Raw genomic sequence first — 16,541 nt, 5'->3', positions numbered from 1 at the left:
CTATAGTTGCAAGTTTCGACAATTCCGGAGTAGCTATCTTCGCATCAGATGGTACGTGCATAATATATACGATGTCAAAAGTGTGATAGCTAAATTCATCCTCCTTTAGGGGCTCAATGTAGGGAACTACTCCTTTTAAGGAAGCGCGATGTCCCGTTTCGCCGTGGATAGTGATCGGTTGACCTCGAACCATAAATTTAAACTTCTGATGTAGAGAAGAAGGTATTGCTCCAGACACATGGATCCACGGTCTCCCCAAGAGCAGGGTGAAAGCACTATGGATATCCAGTACTTGAAACGGTATGGAGAAAGTTACCGGCCCAATGGAGACATCCAGTTCAATTTCGCCCACCACATTCTTGGAGACTCCGTCGAATGAGCGAATAGTCGCCTTAGACGTCTTGACGAATTCTTCGTTTATGCCCAAGCTCCTTAGAGTACTTAGAGGACACAAATTAAAAGCCGAGTCGTTGTCAATTAAGACATGAGGTACCTCTTTTCCATGGCACCTTACGGCGATATAGAGAACCTTGTTGTAAACACGTCCTTCTCTCGGGAAATTTTCATCCGAGAAAGAAATCTGATCCTTCAAAAGGACGGCTCTCACGAAGTCTCCCAGTTGGATTTCGTTAATAGTTTCAGGAACGTGCACTTTATTTAATACCTTCAGAAGAGTGTCCTTGTGCTTCTTTGAATTTTTGAAAAGGTTAAGCAAGGAGATTTGCACGGGCATTTTTCGAAGTTGGTCGACGACTTCGTACTCACTGGTTCTCACAACGGATTGAAGCCTTTTGACTTCTTCTGCGGTTGGCGCTTTCTTCTTAGGCTCCACCTCCCTTGGAGCATAACATCTTCCAGATCTCATCACAGCGTCAATCTTACCGATCCCGTAATCCCAAAGTATCGCCTTTGGGTCATATTCCTCGATGGGTGGAAGTTTAATCTTTACAGGCTTAATTCTGTCATCCCGATCTTTCAAGATTTCCGTCACTACCTCATGAGGTGAATCCAGTGTTTACGGCTTTTCCGAACTGGAAGCTTCCCAGTTATCCACCTTATTCGGATCAATCACGAAACGGATAGGGGTGTCTACCATCCCAATCATCTCATCCTCATGGACGCTTTCGGGATTATGTTCGGGACATGACATCGTGGGCATTGCGTCGGCGACGTTTCCTTCATCAAAACGCCTTTGCCTTTCCCTTCTGACTCTCATAATTATGCCCTCTATTCTCATACCAACATCCACCATGTGTTGGAAGGAGGAATATGTGTACATATAAATACGGTCAAAATACTCTGTCGGCAACGACTTGAGCATAAACTCCAGCATTTCCCTTTTCGATAGCGGTGGTTGCGCCATCATAGCATGCTTTCTCCACCTCCCGGCGAAGAGTTCAAAACTCTCGTCTTCCCCTTTTCTGATATTCATCAAGCTGGTTTTGGTGAAGTATCCTCTAATCCCAGCTTCGAAGTGCCGTATGAAGTGCTCCGATAGTTCTTCCCAACTTGAGACCCAATCCAGATCGATTGATTGAAACCGGGCCAATGCGAGACCGGTCAGACTTTGTTTAAAATTCTGGATTAACGTTTCATCATCTTCGTGATAACCAACCATTTGGCGGAGGTAATACGAGATTTGTGCTAGAGGGCACCCAGCACCGTCATACTTCACACAGAAAGTCACCCTTGGATTTACGCCCGGGGTGGGATATTTCTAACTTGGGTGATCAGCACAATCAAATCTTTCAATTCGTCCACCTTCTTCAAAATGTCATCGCCTTGTTCTTGCAACAACGCGATTCGTTGATTCTGTGTTTCAATATTTCGCCATATCTCCGGAATCTACATATTTTCTTACGTCGTCGTGGTATTATTCTTGACCACCAGCTGAGATACCTCCGCTACCATACTCGTGAGATGACATATGTGGGTTTCCAAATTAGAAAGTCGCATATCGGACTCTTGATTTTTCTATTCATTCCGAGAGGTCTCCTGATTCTTGACTTCATCAACCGTTCCCACGAACTCTTCATTCTCGGGGTCGCCCATGCCACCCCAACCGTCGGGAACTATATCTCCTGAATCAATGAAAAAGCTTGGCGGCGCCGAATATAGGACTTTAAAGTTGTAGCCGCTGCTATCTTTTCCGAGATTATCAACTATCTCGCATCTTTCAAGAGCTTTCTGCATGAACCTTCTGTCACCTCGGCGAGTTTTCTCAAGGCGAAGTTCATAATCATCTAGCTTTTCTGCTTCTATATCGTCTTGGACATTCATCAAGTATCCCGAAGGGACTCTTTAGGTTTTTCCTCTTGTAGCTTCCATCACGAACTCCTCTGCCACCATATCAATGGTTACATAGGCCCCCTTAAATGCAACATCCTCCATTTTCCCAATGATACCTAGGTTGATTAGCCGTTCCAGACATGCATCTTTTTGTTCCCTGGAAATAGTCTCTCCATCGGGGTATTGTGAAGCCATCGTTAGGATGTCTTGCATTCTATCCACATCCATTATGAATTCCAGATTCTCTTAAGGACTATCTTCAAATATTGTGTTCACCTCGCGATGTTCTAGCAAAGGATTTTACTGCACGTTAGGTTCTGTCCTATCAAATTCCAAGACCTTACCGTCAATCAAGGCTTGCACCTTATATTTAAGAGGGAGACAATTGTCAACATTGTGCCCCCTTTCTCCCATGTGATACACACATGTCTAGGTCTCGTCAAACCCAGCGAACCTAGGAGGATTCGCTCTATGAGGCTCCTTCGCAACCAATCGGTTCTCCAGCAGCATGGGTAGCAATTTTAACAAAGGTCGAGGCAGTGGGGTACAAACAGGCTGGTTTCTCTTTCTTGGCTCCAACGATTTAGGGATAGTCCAAGAAGAAGCTCCTTGGGTAGGGGTAGAAGGTGAAAACTTTTTCGGTTTAGGTGGGTTAGGAACAATTGCTACATCCCCAATTTGCTCTCTATCGTTTCTTACGGGGTATTGGCGTCTGAAGGATGACTCGGGTATCTTCTTCTCTCGCAATGCCCATTCATGACGTTCTGCTACCTTAATTAGATGCGCGAACATTTGACATCCAGAGGTGTTCAACTTATCAAAATACTCAAAGGGTAATGCTTTGAGAAAAATATCCACCAACTCTTCTTCGGGGACGGGTGGTTGCACTTGCACAGCTAAAGCCCTCCACCTTTGAGCATAGGCGCGAACGGCCTCATACTTCCCTTTAGTGGTCCTTAATAGATCTTCCCCGGTAAGGGTCGTCAGAGTGTTAAACTTGTACTGCCTGAGGAACTCATTAGCTAACTTGTCCCAATTAGCGAGCCTTTCAAGTTCCAGCTCGATAAACCATGTCAAGGCTGCCTCAGATAAACTTTCTTGGAAAGTGTGACCAACAGCGGGATATTGTCCGAAAATTGAGACATACAATGTAGGTAGTACTTCAGATGCGCCTTGGGACATCCGGTCCCGTTATACTTCCTCACAAAATCAGGCTCCTTGTAATCAGAAGGAACCTCGATTTTCTCGAAAGGTGTCACTTTATCAAATCTCGAGAGCTCGTATCCCCGACTAGCCAAACATTCATCAAACTTGGCGAGTCTCTTAATTTCTTCCTCCATCTTGAGGGCTTGTTTTTTCTTTCTTCTCCGGATCAATTACAACTGGAGGGTCCTTAGGTGGTCGCTCCAAATTTGGAGAGGGGTTCACAACAGGGGCCGGATTAGCTCCCGTACCATCCGATGCGCTCGGAGGAGCTGTTGAGAAAAAATCCCTAAACGGTTTTGAAGTTGACAAAACAATCCTAGTACTCTTGTATTTTGAGATAATGCTGTGATTTACTTGTTTTGCAGATTATCCTTTGGCGCGAGGTTGCACAGGATTGAATCTAGCAAAAGGATTTAGCTCGGATGTTATTTCCGAGAGTCTCAGATGCTGGTTCGAGCTCGGACATTAAGTGGGGATAGGTCGGACGTTGGAATGACGCTCAAGCTCTGAGAGAAGTACTTCACTAGCAGTAATCAGAATTTCAAGAGAAATACAAATTGAGCTTAATTGATGCATATCAACGGACGCCATCGAGCTGGATCATCCTTGAAAGATTCTCATTGATTGAGATCAATCAAGAATGCGGAACCAAAAAGATAATTCAAGACTTTCTCAATGGAAGAAACCATCTATGGAAACCCGGGATCATAATTGTATGGGCGATTTGATCCAAACGGGGAAGACTTTCCTTTGGCGATCCCCAACAGGTAAGAGATCTTCTTTTTGCAAACATATCGTCCAAAAAGGTAGATTTGGAGAGATCTCTTCTGGATGCCTTGCAACGCCTACATTAGAGGCGGAAGAGCATAAAATGACATCTTGAAGATGAAGGGAAAAGAGATCGGCGTAAAGAGGGAAAAGTGTTCATAATTTCTAGATAGAGTGTACTCCATTTTAAACACACTTCTTGATCCATCCATTGTAATTGTGAGGAGGTGTACACAAGAGTGTTGAACGCTAGGTGTGAAGTCCCGTGTGTCAATGAGATCACCGATCCGTAACCTCCGAGTAGATTAATAGTGGAATCCAGCCAATTGGCTGTCAGCCGAAGAAGTGGACATAGGTTTAACCAAAGCCGAACCACTATAATCCCTTTGTGCAGTTTTCCTTATCTTTTACTCTAATCACTCTAAATACTTTGTGATAGCTATACTGCACACGGACAATACGCACCGATCCTATTACATATCTTGCATCATTTGAATTACTTGAGCATCTGAGATTTCTATTTTACACCGTGTGATTTGAATTCCGCAATAAAATCTTAAAATCACACGTAATCATCTATTCACCCCCCTCTAGGTGAATTCACTAGCCACCAATAATTGGTATCATAGCAAGGTGCTTGTATTTTGTGAAGTGTTTTTTACTTCTGAGCTAACGATCTTTATGGCTAACAATTTCTCTCCTTCTTGGATCGAAGGTGGAAGCAACAATAGGCCACCATATTTTGAAGGAAAAGATTATAGCGACTGGCGTAACAAATTTAAAGCATTTCTCGGATGCCAGGATCCTCAAATCCGGGATGTCATACAAAGAAGAGTAAATCTAGCGATAGAGACTACAAGTGTAGGGGATAATACGATGGCTGCTCTAACTGCAATAGAGATAACCAATAGAGATGCTCTTGATGCAAAGGCCATTTATTCATTTTATAGTGCACTATCTCTTATTGAATATAGACGTATTGCAGATTGTTCTTCATCAAAAGAAATTTAGGATAAGCTTCACGTCACCTATGAAGGAACAGACAGAGTAAATGAGACAAAAGTTAACTTTCTACTTTGACAATATGAAGCATTCAAAATGAAGTCCGATGAGACAGTGAAAGAGATGTTTGACAGGTTCACTGAAATAGTGAATGGTCTCACATATCACGGGCAACCAGTCCCTCGACCTATGAAAATCAACAAGCTACTACGAGCTCTTACAAAGGAATGGGACAATGTTAAAACTTCCATTCGAGAGACTCAAAGAATATCTCCCTTGTCAATGGATGAGCTCATTGGAAGTCTTCAATCTTATGAAGAAAAAAGGATTAATGATGAAACCACAACTAGAGGTAAGACGTCAATTGCCTTAAAATCTAATGTTGATTCTAATATTTCAGATTCAAAAGTCGAAGATGATGAAGAGTTAGCACTCATGGTCAAAAGATTCAGATAAATGGCCAAACAAGGCAGGAACTTCAAAAACAGAAAGGTTCTTAGACGATTCAATCAGAGAAGATCATCCGAGATCAAAAATGAAGGCTAAGAAGTCATCTACTTTGAATGTAAGAAAAGAGGTCACATCAAACCAAATTGCCCTCTGTTAAAGAAGAAAGACAAGGATGAAAAATCCAAGAAAGCTTTGAAAGCAGAAACTTGGAACGACACCGAATGTGAAAGTGATGAAGAATACGCAAATGTTTGTCTAATGGCAGATTCAAATGATGATATCAACGTAACTCACCCAAACATCTCTCCCGAAATATCTGCGTATATAGATGAGTTATGTTTAGAATATAAGGCTACTCTTAAGAGACTTTCTGAATTGAAAAAGGAAGTTTTTATCTTTAGACAGAAGGATATTTCGCAAAAAGATAAAATCAGCTTTCTCGAAAAGGAATTTTGTCAACTAAATGAGAAATCCGATTTTATATCTTGCGAAAATTTGCAATTAAAATCAAGGATAGAATGTCTGGAAAAAGAAAACGATTTCTTAAAAAAGGAAAGAAATCATTTTGAAAAGGAGAACATTTCTCTGAAAAATGAAAAAGATATTTTCGAAAAAGAGAATTCTGTTTTGAAAAAGGAAGTTTTAGAGATACACAAAAAATTCTCATCCGGTTCAAAATTTTTGCAACATATACTTTCCATACAAGTTCCCTACTATAACAAGTCAGGACTTGGTTTTCAAAAGGAAAGTGATGAGAAAATTATTTTCCAACCGTAAAAGAAAGACTCAAGCGGCAACCTTCCAAACACGCTTATCAAAGTCATTTTAGGAAACAATTTGTTAGATTTGAAGGACAACATCCCTCGGGTTGTTCAAATTGTGGTGATCTGAAACACTCCAGGAGCTACTACTCAAAGATCAATCGATCAACACTTGACATTCTTAGATACACTTCTACAACTAACCTCAAAGGACCCAAACAAATTTGGGTACCAAAGAAAAAGTGAGAATCTTTTATCATTGCAAGTACCAAACAAAAGAAGAAACAAATGGTACCTTGATACCGGGTGCTCTAGACATATGATTGGTGACTCATCCATGTTCATTGATCTCCAAAATTTTGATGGAGGAAACGTGTCCTTTGGAGGCAACAACAAAGGAACGATTATCGGCAAAGGAACTGTGAAGATTGGCAATCTACTCATCAAAGATGTTTCATTAGTCAAGGGTTTGAATTTCAATCTTGTTGGTATTAGCCAATTATGCGATATTGGATACAAAGTTTCTTTTGCAGAAAATAAGTGCTTAGGTACAAGCCAAGACAACAAGTCATCATTTATCGGACGAAGATTTGGGAACATGTACCTTCTGGACACATTATCTGAAAATGAAAAATGTCTTTTATCCATCAAAGACGATCTAGAACTATGGCATAGAAAGCTGGGACATATAAGCTTCAAGCGGATAAACAAGCTCTCCAAAAAGAAGCTGGTGAGAGGACTTCCAAATGCCAGATTTGAAAAGACAAAACTTTGCGAAGCATGCACACTCGGAAAGCAAGTAAGAAATTCTTACAAACCTATTAATGAAGTCATCACTACCCATGCTCTGCAACTATTGCACATGGATATCTTCGGACCCACTCGAACACAGAATATTGGAGGTAAAAAGTATTGCTTCGTTATTGTGGATGACTATACAAGATTCACTTGGGTATTCTTTCTTACTCACAAGAGTGATGCATTCTCATTCTTTAAAATCTTTTCTAGAAAAGTTCAAAATGAAAAGGGTTATTCAATTACAAGTATCAAAACTGATCACGAAGGAGAATTTGAAAATAACTACTTTGCTGATTTCCGTGATCAAAACGGTTTTCAACATAATTTTTCTTCTCCATATACTCCTCAACAAAACGGAGTTGTTGAAAGGAAAAATAGATCTTTGCAAGAAATGGCACGAACCTTTTTAATTGAAAGCAAAGCTCCACCTCATTTCTGGGCTGAAGCTGTTTCGACTGCATGTTATGTAATCAATCGTGTTTTCCTCATACCATTGATTGAGAAAACTCCATATGAACTCTACAAGGGAAGAAAACCAAATATTTCGTATTTTCATGCGTTTGGTAGTAAATGTTATATTCTTAAGAATGTAAGTGATATGACTAGTAAGTTTGATGAAAGATCAGATGAAGGTGTATTCTTGGGTTACTCCACTACTAGTAAAGCATACTGAGTCTTCAACAAGAACTCTCAGATAGTTGAAGAATCAATGAATGTGAAATTTGAAGAAGAGCGGATTACTCGGACGATGGATTCTGAAGAAACAACAAGATCTGAAATTTAGAACACATCATCTGAGAAAGAAAAACCATAATCTAAAGACGCAGAACTAGTCGAAACGTTTCAGAACATGAAAAACACCTTGCAAGGCACATCATCCGAAGGATCAAATGATGAAGACCCCACTGAGACCGAACATGACAAATCAAATAGAAGCTGGAAATACAGATTAAGTCATCCCGCAAATCAGATTATTGGGAATATAGATGAAGCAATCAGAACCAGATCTAAACTCAAGGATACAATAAATGCCTTTGCTCTAGTTTCTGAAGTTGAACCCAAAAGAATTGAAGAAGCTCTCGAAGATGAAAGCTGGATCGAAGCTATGCAACAAGAGTTACAACAATTCAGACTGAATGAAGTTTGGGAACTTGTACCCAAACCAAAGAATCATCTTGTCATTGGAACCAAATGGGTTTTCCGGAATAAGCTAGATGACAAAGGAAAAGTAGTCAGGAACAAAGCAAGGCTTGTTGCACAAGGTTACTCACAGGAAAAAAGAAGGGATTGATTATGATGAAACTTATGCACCAGTGGCAAGACTGGAAGCTATTAGGTTGCTACTTGCTTACGCTTGCCATCATGACTTCAAGTTGTACCAGATGGATGTTAAAAGCGCATTTCTCAATGGGTACATCAACGAGGAAGTTTATGTCAAACAACCTCTAGGTTTTGAAGATCCAAAGAACTCAGATCATGTGTACAAACTGAAGAAGGCTCTTTACGGGGCTGAAGCAAGCACCTCGAGCATGGTATGAAAGGTTAAGTAATTTTATAACAGAAAAAGGTTTCGGAAAAGGTAAAGTCGATACAACCTTTTTTATCAGAAGGGAAGGTAAAGACATTCTGCTTATCCAGATATATGTTGATGTTATTATCTTTGGCTCATCTAACCAACATTTTGGTGAGAACTTCTCTCAGAACATGCAGAATGAGTTCGAGATGAGCATGATGGGTGAACTTAAATTCTTCCTAGGGCTACAACTAAATCAGGCTAATCAGGACACATTCATACATTAAGAAAAATATGCCTTGGAACTAGTGAAGAAGTTTGGTCAAAACAATTGCAAGAAAACATAATCACCTATGTCTACCTCATCCAAACTAGACAAGGATGAACAGGGTAAACAGGTTGATCAGAAGCTATACAGGAGCATGATTGGTTCTTTGTTATATCTTACTGCATCTCGGCCTGATATTTTATTCAGTGTATGCATGTGTGCGAGATTTCAATCTGATCCTAAAGAATCTCATATGTCTGCTGTCAAAAGAATCATCAAATATATAGGAACTAATCCAAACCTAGGATTATGGTATCCTAAAACCTCAGATCTTATATTACATGGCTATTCGGATGCTGATCTTGCAGGTTGTAAGTTGGATAGAAAAAGTACTTCATGTACATGTCAACTTCTGGGATCAATGCTGGTGTCTTGGTTCTCCAAGAAACAGAACACCGTAGCTCTATCAACTGCAGAAGCTGAATATGTTGCACTAGGAAGCTGTTGCGCTCAAATACTATGGATGAAGCAACAATTGAAGGACTTTGGTGTTGAAGCTCACAATGTGGAAATCAAATGTGACAACACAAGTGCTATCAGCCTCATAAAGAACCCGGTTCTGCACTCACGAGCTAAGCATATTGAAATCAAGCATCATTTTATTCGCGATCATGTGCATAACTGTGACGTCAACATTCAATTTGTTGATTCTAAACATCAATTAGCTGACATATTCACTGAGGCACTTGATAAAAATACATTTGAGTACATCGGACAAAAGTTGGGTAGTACCATGATTCCTATTTGAGCCGAGATCGAGACAGGAGAAATTTCCTCAGAACTTGGAAAGTATCATCCCAAGACCTTCAGCAGCTCTAGAGCTTGAAAGCATCTTCTAAAAGAACTTACGGATCTCGGAACGTGGAAAATCATTTGTAGACAACATCTTCCGAGCAAATACGATAAAAGATTTGATCGTTCGAAATATTGGCGCGTAAGTTGTTTTTATTTTTGGAAACAAATAAGGTACGCATCAACACAATCTTCTTAAATATTTGACAAATATTATGTGATAGTGTTGATTACTCTATTTGAATATTTGATTGCCTTGATTGAATTTAAATTGATTGAGTTAAAATATTCTCAAAATCTTTTATAAAGAATTCCCCTTTGAGAAAACGCTTCATATACCCTAAACCTTCTCCACTCGTTCAACCTCACAAATCGCTCTCTCAGCTCTACGGAATCCAAAAACCCTAAAAACTCCAGAGCTCCACGATCAGGATTACCCAACAAATCTCATTCCTCATGGCACCCAAAAATCCCTCGGCACAGAAATCTTCAGCGACGGGTCCTCGCCGGTCTGGTCGCCTTGGATAAAGAACATCTGGAGATGCTCCGGCACTTACCACCTTGCCGAGCGAAGCCGAAGAGCAAGCACGAAGATTGATCGCTCATATGATAGAGATTTCGCCATCAGGAGTTACAAAGGAGAAACGTAAGAAGATTTAGCAACGAATCTCTTCTACGGTAATCCGAACCCTTGAGGAAAACGCTAGTCTACCGGTTGATAAAAGAATAAGGCTAGCTAGGGGTCTGTTGAATATTATTAAAGGAATGCAGATTGGTGGTCGGTCTAAAATTGACATTCTGGATTTTGTTAAAATAAATGGATTCTTCGATGAGGGAGAAATGCAAAGATTCTCTAAGATGCTCACCCAGACAGAAATCAGGCTAGCTACCAAGGTAGGAACAGAACTTCAGAAGAGTAGTCCCTCCGGAAAGGGAAAAGAAAAGGTTGGAGAACCTATAGAAATTGAGCAAAAAAATGCTCAAAAGAAAGATGTGAGAGAAGAGGAAATTTCTATGTCCGAACATCCGAGGGACGATGATGATGAATTGATTTATTCCTTCTTCAAGTTTGTGCCCATGAAATTTTTAGCTGATGAAGAATAGGCGGATAGGTTGTTCGGATCAAAAGAACATGAACAATGTTACAAGGCATTACTTGCTAGAGGAGTCATGCCTAATAGACCTGTTGATTCAGACTTTTTCGAAAGGAATGGTCTGCAGATTCTTTATCCTCTCACAAACCGCAGCTTCACAACTTCTGCTCCTTATCTACACCAACTTACACCGAACCGATTGCCTATTTTTATTCAAACTTCACAATGATCGATAGAAATGCAATTCAGTTTTCCTACAGGGGCGTAACATCATTCTGAGTGCTGAAGACATGGCAAACATTCTTCGGACCGAGCTGTTCAACTTCACTAAAATCCATGTCTCGGATGAAGATGTCTATAAGAAGCTATCTGGCAATCCTGATCTGTCAAGAGCCAACAAGCCACACGTTGAGCATCATCACTTTCCTCTAAGGACCATTATACTGCATAAGGTAGTTATCAACTGCCTAAGGCCAAAAGGTTCCTAAAAAATAGATGTCTCAAAGTATGAGGCAAAGCTTATCCGGGCCATTCTAAATGGACAACCCTTCTCTCTGCCTCACTTAATCTTTCTGCATATGAGGAGAGCAATGAAGAAGAACAAAGGTCACCTGCCCTATGGATCTCCGATAAGCAGGATCTTTGAATACCTGCGGATAGTGGTACCTCTGGAGCTCGGATCCATAGAGCTTCATCGGGGAAGTGTGGGTGAGACTATGCTCACAAAGATGGGTTACGGATTTGAGAATGGAAACTGGAGGGATAGTAAGAAAAATGTGATCCTCATAGACCTTCCTCAGAAGGAGGCTGCTGTTGAATCCTTCAGGAACAAGTCTTAAGAACCATCCTCTGAGTCCACTCGAAAGAGAAGGATCAAGATGATTGCTCACAAATCAACCAGACTTAGTAGCAAAAGAAGAAAACTTGCTAAGGTGCTGTTTGACATAATTGAAAAAGAGCACATCTCGGACAGCTCAATAACAGATGATTCAGAACTAGAAAAATTGATCCAAACAATCGTAAGAACAACTTATGAGGATGAGACTGTCATTCAATTGGAACAGTAGGAAAAGGAAAAAGAATACACAGATGCAAGAGGAGATAAAGAAAGAGAAGAAACATCATTTGTTCCAGAACTGGGAACAGAGACAGAGGGGCCACTTCTACAAGAAGAAATGTCCGAGAGGGAGCAAGCTGAAATAGAAACCAATGCTGCCGCAAAAACAAACCTCCCGGACAAATCTGCTTCATCATCCGAGCACCATGCAAGGACTCATGGGAAGTCAACAAATGTAGGAACTCGGACGGATGAGACAGAAAGTACCTCGGACCTTCTTAGGGAAATAGCACAAAAGCAACAAGAAATAGACCAAAAATGGTCTGATCTTTGGTCCTCTCTGCGCTCAGAAGTTGAAGGCCTAAGCACAAAGGTAGAAACCGAGGTTGCAAAAATTCAGAGAACTGTCCATGATCGTTCGGAATCTCAGCCGGGCTTCTTGGACAACAGGATCCTCACTCTAAAGCAAGATATGGTTTTAACGCTAAATCAGCTATCAAAGTTTGTCCTTGTTCAACTACCTGTGTACCAAGCCTCCACTTCAGTTCAAGCCCCAACATCTTCTCATCCGGACCAAACACTAAAAGATTAATATTTTAAAAGAACATTTTCTTTGATGTTTGGATCTGTACTCTAAATTTTACTCTACACTCTATTCTTTTTTGATTGAATGATTGACAATTTGAATGCTAGCATGATCTGATTGAATGATTCATTATTTTCTAAATGCTAGTATGTTTTGAGTAGACTGCATAAATGACCTGAATAGGCATTAAATTCAGGGGGAGCAATGTTTCATCTCTATCCGACTATGCAGAATTCTTCCTTTTGCTGATGACAAAAAAGGGGGAGAAAAATGATATATAATTGAGTTATATTTGTGATAATGTTTTGACACTTCATAATTGTATATGATTGTATGAATGGATCGTGTGAGATCTATTTGTTATATGCGTGTGTATTCTGCCAAGTATCCTTTAAATACAGGATTTCAACATGTTTTGCGGAATAGAAAAGCATGAATTTTGGAGATATCATCCGAGAAGGAACATCTTCTCATCTTCTCTTAAACAGAACAGGTGAACAAGTTCCATTTTTTAGCAAAATCACATATTTGAAAGCTCTGATTGAAAAGGACAAGTTCTGAGTTTTTAATAAAGTGTGATGACTTAAGGAATTACAATCTTCATACTTGTTCTTATTTGAAACCGTTTAATATCTCAAAGCACTTAGAATACAAACTTATCGAATGAGATAACACAAGTTCTGAAAATTGCTCATCATAGCTTATAAATTCTTTCTCAGAACTTATTCTTGCTAAAAGTACAAGGAACGTCACTCCAAAATTATTACTTAGCAAGATTATCACTAGAGCAACTTTGTTGAAGTTGCTCATCCTTTTCTAAACTCAATTTTTTCATTCCTATAGTGGATCATTTTGTCATCATCGAAAAGGGGGAGATTGTTGAGAAAAAATCCTTAGACGGTTTTGAAGTTGACAAAATAATCCCAGTACTCTTGTATTTTGAGATAATGCTGTGATTTACTTGTTTTGCAGATTATCCTTTGGTACGAGGATGCACAGGATTGAATCTAGCAAAAAGATTTGGCTCGGATGTTGTTTTTACGAGTCTCGGATGCTGGTTCGAGCTCGGACGTTGGAATGACGCTCAAGCTCTAAGAGAAGTACTTCACTAGCAGTAATCAGAATTTCAAGAGGAATACAAATTGAGCTTAATTAATGCATATCAACGGACGCCATCGAGTTGGATCATCTTTGAAAGATTCTCATTGATTGAGATCAATCAAGAATGCGGAACTAAGAAGACAATTCAAGACTTTCTAAATGGAAGAAACCATCTATGGAAACCCGGGATCATAATTGTATGGGGGATTTGATCCAAACGGGGAAGACTTTCCTTTGGCGATCTCCAACAGGTAAGAGATCTTCTTTTTGCAAACATCTCGTCCAAAAGGGTAGATTTGGAGAGATCTCTTCTAGATGCCTTACAACAGCTAGATTGGAGGTGGAAGAGTATAAAAGACATCTCGAAGATGAAGGGAAAAGAGATCGGCGTAAAGAGGGAAAAGTGTTCATAATTTCTAGATAGAGTGTACTCCATTTTAAACACACTTCTTGATCCATCCATTGTAATTGTGAGGAGGTGTACACAAGAGTGTTGAATGCTAGGTGTGAAGTCCTGCGTGTCAAGGAGATCACCGATCCGTAACCTCTAAGCAGATTAATAGTGGAATCTAGCCGATTGGGCGTCGGCCGAAGAAGTGGACGTAGGTTTAACCAAAGCCGAACCACTATAATCCCTCCGTGCAGTTTTCCTTATCTTTTACTCTGATCACTCTAAATATTTTATGATAGCTATACCGCACACGGACAATACGCACCGATCCTATTACATATCTTGTATCATTTGAATTGCTTGAGCATCTGAGATTTCTGTTTTACACCGTGTGATTTGAATTCCGCAATAAAATCTTAAAATCACACGTAATCACCTATTCACCCCCTAGGTGAATTCACTAGTCACCAATACGAGCTTGAGAGTTCGGATCGATAGGGTATTTCCCTTGACTAGAAATCAGCATTGCTTTCGTCTCTGCCACCATTGTGGCTATCATGTTTATTTGGTTCTCGAGATTACCCATGCGAGGCGCGAGTTCTTCTTGTTCCATTCTTATAAGGCGCGCCTTGCTACGAGTCCTCGTGATTATTAGTCACATGTTTTTTCATGACATTAATTAGTATCGAGAGCATTCAAAATCTGAAAATATTAATCTGTGGTAATTATATTTCCTATATGATGATATGTATACATGAAATGCTCATAAAGGAAATAAAATGCATTTATTATAGCCCAAATTGTTCAAAAGTATTCAAAAAGATAAAAATATGCAATACTAAATGGGGGAATGGATCTATCCGAGCCGAGGACGCTTGCATTCTTCCTGTTCCTCCGATCCGTCAGAATCCTACAAATAAGGATCTTCTCCTTCTTCAGACATCCAGAGCTTCGGATCTTTTGGGATGTACGACTCCACTCCCAAGACGTATGGTACTATGTGCTCGGGTACATAGGACTCCACCTCTTCAATGCGAGGAGATACGCACTCAGGTACATATGGCTCGACCAATGATCTGCGGTACTCTTTGAACTTCTGAATATACTCCTTATAAGCCCTATGGATGTTTATCTCATCTTCTAAATAGTCAGGCCATTCAACTTGTTGCAACGAGGAATTCTTCAAGGCGTGAAGGATAAGCTTGATTCGAGCCCGATAGAGCTTCTTTGCTTCTTTGGTGAGCTTTCCATGTGACATGTCAAATGAGAAAATCCCAGGACAAGTATCTGGTGCCACTTGTTGTAAAATGCCGAATTGCCTCACCACGCGAATAGGATAATAGGCTACTGCATCGTTATATCCTAATAAGGGAATAGGGTTATCATCAATGCTAGTAATGCGAGCCTCCACGATCTTAGGCCAAGTCAGACGCCATCGGATATGCTCGGGCTCCAAATCTCTCAACAACTCGACCCATTTCTTGAAAGAATGTTTAAGCATGAGGGATTGACACTTAAGGAAAGATTTAAGAGGATGTACATGCTCATTGATCTCGTAGCATCCAACTTGGAGTTGGAAAATCTTTATGTGAGAAATGAACCACATATGAAGCAGTCCGTTGGATGCTTGGAAAGTGGCTTTTTTGGAGGTTTCAAAACGGTTCGGAGAAAGGAAGGTTTCAGCTAAAATCATGTAGGAGTAGTTCCATTGGCAACATGCTTGTCGGGCTATGTGAGTTATGGAGGAATCAAAGGTAGTTATGGAGTTGGGAAATAGAACGAATGCAAAGAAGGCTAGAATGAACACCTTTCCCGATTTATGACCGATTTTGGCGGATAGAGAAGAGTAATTGTCAAAGAGGAATGAGAAAGTGAATCTGTTAGAGTTAGATTTGTATACTTTTTCTATCTCAGAAGTTTTGAGGCGACGGAAACTTCATAGAGAAAGGGTAGGGTCCATATCTAGAAGAGGTTGAGCTATATGATCATCAAAATTAGCCTTGATGATAGTAGAATATTCTTCGAGTGTAGAGGTCATCTCGAGGCCTTGGAAGTTGAACGTCATCATGTGCATATCCCATGTCTTGGCTAAAGCTTGAATAAGGGCCGATTAATACTCTACTATGATCAAATCCACTAGTCGGCCCAAACATCCTTCAACATATGCTTTGTTGACCGGGTTGAGTCGATCCCACCATTGAGATAGCTCCTTGCAAGGCACCAGGATGATCTTGATATCTCCATTCCCCATGATCTAGAATATGCAAAATGATGATTCTAAAGTCAATTACCACAGATTTTGATGGATATGCATGAAATGTGATGCAAATGCACTAACCAAATTCCATGTCATCTTTTAATAAAATGAGGGTCAACTACTCCCATCTGACTAAAATAACCCAAAT

This window comes from Rhodamnia argentea, chromosome 9 (assembly GCF_020921035.1).
Source record: "Rhodamnia argentea isolate NSW1041297 chromosome 9, ASM2092103v1, whole genome shotgun sequence".
Taxonomy (NCBI): Eukaryota; Viridiplantae; Streptophyta; class Magnoliopsida; order Myrtales; family Myrtaceae; genus Rhodamnia; species Rhodamnia argentea.
Note: the sequence above shows the minus strand (reverse complement) of the source record.